The 4,988-nt window shown below is 37.6% G+C and overlaps 1 non-coding gene across 1 annotated transcript; it reads left to right on the forward strand.

Moving 5' to 3' along the window:
* Positions 1-1,437: 1,437 nt before the first annotated feature.
* Positions 1,438-1,626, forward strand: LOC132542575 (U2 spliceosomal RNA). The gene has a single exon (XR_009553569.1). It is a non-coding gene; the product is annotated as a U2 spliceosomal RNA (small nuclear RNA).
* The last annotated feature ends 3,362 nt before the right edge of the window (positions 1,627-4,988 follow it).

Below are 4,988 nucleotides of genomic sequence, written 5' to 3' on the forward strand. Positions count from 1 at the left end.
GTGCATGGCATTCTCATAGCAACACTACTTAGTTAATTTTTATAGTTTTGTTTTCCTTAATCTGCTTCTTCTTCTTCTTCTAGCGTTTGCCCTTCTTCCATAGCCAGTCAACAGTGTCAGGTTGAGCCTGATGTAAAGTTTCAAGACCTCCTTTGAATCTGGAGAGGTGGCAGTCATTGACTCAGTGTGTCATAGTCTGTCTGTAGCCGCAGGAGCAGTTCGGGTCGTCTCTGGCTCCCCAGCGATGGAACATAGCGGCGCACCGGCCATGGCCTGTTCGATAGCGATTGAGGAGGGCCCAATCATAATGTGCTAGGTCAAAGCCGGGTTGACGCTTGCAGGGGGCTGTGATGAGGTGTTTGTTCTTTACCTCAGCTGACTGCCAACTCTGTTTCCAAGAGTCTGGAACAGAGAAGTTCAGTGTAGGCGTAGGGGACCAGATTGGGTGACGAGACGTCAAGCGTTGGACAGGGTGGGCAAAGATATCCGTGTATATTGGCAGGTCCGGTCGAGTGTAGACGTGGGAAATGAACTTAGATGATGCCGCATCCCGACGAATATCTGGCGGGGCGATGTTGCTAAGAACTGGCAGCCATGGAACCGGGGTGGAACGGATGGTTCCAGAAATTATCCTCATGGAGGAATATAATTTGGAATCGACCAAGTGGACATGGGGGCTACGGAACCATACTGGGGCACAGTATTCTGCAGTGGAATAGCATAATGCCAGAGATGATCGTAGTGTGGAAGCGCTCGCGCCCCATGAGGAGCTTGCCAGTCTTGCAATGATGTTATTCCTCGCGCTGACAATATTGCTGACAATAGGAATCTAAAGACTATGAGATATAATGAGGATGAATGATGGTTTGAAGAAAGTATTTATCTGAGATTTTAGCTGTGAGGGCTATATTTATTTACTATTCGTTTATTTTGTTTCATTTAGAAAATAATGATTTGCAAGACCATTATTGAGGACTCCTTTTCAGTAATTAGAGCTTACCTCCCTTGGAATGTTAATGTTTTGGGTTTAAACTGGGAGAGAAGACATAATATACTCCACATGTGTTACTCTGGGAATTAAGACCGATAAAAGCAACATTAAAATCCATTTCTCAGTAATGCCTGTTAAGACTTGAATGTGTGGCCCTGGGCTCATCCCCTGGAGCTACATGAGGGTACCATAGAAAGCATGAAGAGAGCCCTGGGCATAGAGGAACATTATGTTTGCCTTTTAGTTGTTTTCTTCCTTTATCTCTATCCCATTCCAAAAGTATGAAGTGGGGAAAAAAATCATGCAGAGATATGGTCCATTGGGATCATGCATGCCTAATGCCTTAAATTCTACATTATATTAAATCTTAAAATTTAAGTAACGTTAGAATTATAGATAGATGATAGCTGTAAGCACAGTTTACATTACATGAAATAGCATATTACATTGCTTATTGGCCTTTGGCTAAGTTCAAATGTAGTATCTGTTCTTATCATTTGAATATCTGAGTTTTCTTCTATATGAGGACAATGTATTGAATGGATTTTTGGAACTGGAAGTTGGAGTTGGGACTTCTTCATCCACTCCATGCATCAACCCCTTATTCCAGTACTTCCAGGAATGGTGCACCCCAATGGGGGTTAAAAATGACATATTACAACACATCTAGAAAAGAACATCTATGTTTAAATAGTTAATAAAAAATTATAACAAAGATAACAGATTTCAAACCTCAGAGGAGAAACAATATGAATGCCTCTAGTTTAGTTAGGGCTAATATTCCAAGAAGTGAGACATATACTAAGATAAACAAAGCAATGAAAGTTAAAAAGCTTAATAAATAAAGTGATACGTAAGTGAAGTCTTCTTTTATTCTCTATTTTCCTTCTCTCCCTCTTTCCTTCTTTTATTATTCCTCCAGGGTTATTGCTGGGCTCGGTGCCTGCACCATGAATCCACTGCTCCTGGAGGCCATTTTTCCCCCTTTTTGTTGTAGCCTCGTTGTGGTTATTGTTATTGCCATTGTTCATGTTTTTGGATAGGACAGAGAGAAATGGAGAGAGAAGGGGAAGACAGAGAGGGGGAGAGAAAGACACCTGCAGACCTGCTTCACCGCCTGTGAAGCGATTCCTCTGCAGGTGGGGAGTCGGAGTCTACAAAGCGGGATCCTAAGGCGGGTCCCTGCACTTGCACCACATGCGCTTAACCCACTGCGCCACCGCCAGACCCCCTCCTTCCTTGTTTTTATTTTGTTCTTTATAATTTATTCATTTATATTGTTCCTTCTCTTTCTCTCATTTTTTCTTTCTTTATTTTTCCTAAAAAAGTATGTATATCTTTTTAGCTTAAACATCATATTTTATTTATTTACTTATTTATTGATTTATTTACCAAAGCACTAGTCAATTATAATTTACGGTGGTTTGAAGGATTTAACCTGTGGCCTCAGTGTCTCAAGTATTAGAGTTTTTGTACTTAACCATTGTGCTATCTCAGCAATCCCCCCCAAAAAATCAACATATTTAAAAGAACTAATTTCAATCACTTTTGAGCTTTGATCAAGTGATTAACATTTTCAACTACTAACTCATTTTGCTGATGGGGGTAAGTAGTTATGGCTTTCAAAGCTGGGCACAGTTTCTAGCTGTGAATGTAGAAAGATGAAAGCTTATGATGAATTCTCTACAACCAGGTCTATCTGGAATACTACTAATAATCTGTACTACTTATAAAGAACCAAGTCATTTTTCTCTACTCCTTCAAATAATCAGTGCTTCCTTGGACATGCTGTTAATTGATTCAATATGCAGAAGGAATGTCTGAACTTTTCCCACGCCTTGCACTTACTAGCTTTTTTACTATATACATTAGTCTACTTCCAGAGATTATTTTAATTCAAGTCAGGTTTTTTTTCCTCATAAAATTGGAATGGGTACGATTTGTTATAGTTATCTTTATTTGTTACATATTTTAAAAACGTTTTATAAATGTGTGTCATCGCCTAACCTGTTTACATTGTGTGATGCTTACCTTGCTCACAGTAAAATTTCACTATCTACTTTGATAAACATTTATATTTGTATTATTAATCCTTTTTAAAGACTATTTGATGCTACTAGACCCTTTGTAAGATTTTTGATCCCCAGTAGTTTAATGTTCTTCCTAATGATTGATAATGATTGTTAGAATTGTTAACACCTTTAAACACACAGTTTTTTTATTTACTATTCTGTGTGCTTAATTTTTTTAAATAATTGTTTTTTTAGGACAGAGATACACATGGAGAGAGAGAGGGAGGGAGGGAGAGAGAAAGATAGAGATAGAGATACCAGAGCACCTCTCAGCTCTAGTGGTTGCTGCAATTGAACCTGAGACTTCTGAGACCCCAGGCATGAAAATACAATGAGCTACATTTTAAATTTCACCCTGAAGTCTATTCTGTTTGTTTTAAATGTGCTAAAAGCTTTCTAATTATGGAATTCCTAATTAAACCTCTGTATGCTTATATTTTATTTATTTTAAGATAAATCTAGAAATTTGCTCATTTAAGAAATCATTTCTATTATCTGATATTTTCTCATTGTAAATCATTAATGATAAAAAGTGTAATGGTGACCACAAAATGTGAGTTCAGACCTACAGGGATTCAGAGGTCACGTAGGATCCTGTGCTGAATATGGGCCCCAGATCAAATGGATCAGATTTACAGTTAACGAAATGTATGTGTTTTTCCCATATTTGGGAGCTACTTTCTTCCTTGATCCAGCTTTTTAGTCATTTTTCCATCTATGACACTGTCTCCCTAGAAAATACCTTGGGTCCACCTGCATGTTAACTGTCAGGCTCAGACAAGAACGAGTAAAATCATGCCCCCTTGGAATATACCTAGAATAGACATACTAGCTTTTTCTAAAATGGAGACCTCCAAATCTTCATGTGCAATATTCTTGCCTTTAGGTTCATGATTAGTCAACAATTTGTTCTGCCTTTTATCTTAACTCTTTTTCACCTGCCAAGTTCTAGATGCTACCATGATGTCATCCTGATTTCCCTGGGCAAACTATCCACCAATATGTCCCGAAATCCCACCTCCCCACAGCTCTACCCCACTGGGGAAAGAGAGAGATAGGCTGGGAGTATGGACTGACCTGCCAAAGCTCACTTTCAGTGGGGAAGCAATTACAGAAGCCAGACTTTCCACCTTCTGCATCCCATAATGACCCTAGGTCCATACTCCCAGAGAAATAAAGAATAGATTTCAAGGGGATAGGCAGTTATGATGGTGGGAATTGTGTGGAATTGTACCCTTTTTATTCTATGGCCATGTCAACATCTCCATTTTATAAATAAAAAATTAAGTAAACCATAAATTAAAAGGATAAAAAAATTAATGGTACCATCTTCTAATTTATCATCAAATAGGCACTTAATAAACATACACTATGTGCAAAAATTTCATGATTTGAGGGTGAAAGAATAAAGGACAAAAGGAATTTTTAAACAGAGACTTTTCTAGACTAGCTAAATAGTTCACTTGAATACTGTCCTGCTTCACCATGTGGGTTATCTATGGTCAAGTCTAGACCTCATCACATAGAAAGAAGTTTTGGTGTTGTGGTCTTTTTCACTCTCTCACTACTTATCTGTATCTAAATAAGTAAGTAAATAAATAAAATATTACAAATTCATGTAAAATAGAGACTCTCATGTCAGTTAATGACTGATGAATTACAAGAAAAACACAGTAGGACATCTTATTTTAAATAGCATTAAGTCTTTCCACCATAAATTTCCCATTTCTAGCTTTAATGTTCTTAGTTGAACAAAAGTGTTCAACTCTATAAAGTGTTACACTTTTATTAGTATTTGATGTATAGTTTAAATGGAATTTTCCTTTGATAACAAGCACGATAGAAATAAAAATTCTTAGAATTGACCCAAAATTTTCCCTGAAATACCTATTTGATGGAGACTTGTTTCTACCAAATGCTACTAT

The sequence above is a fragment of the Erinaceus europaeus genome, chromosome 1 (assembly GCF_950295315.1).
Source record: "Erinaceus europaeus chromosome 1, mEriEur2.1, whole genome shotgun sequence".
NCBI lineage: Eukaryota > Metazoa > Chordata > Mammalia > Eulipotyphla > Erinaceidae > Erinaceus > Erinaceus europaeus.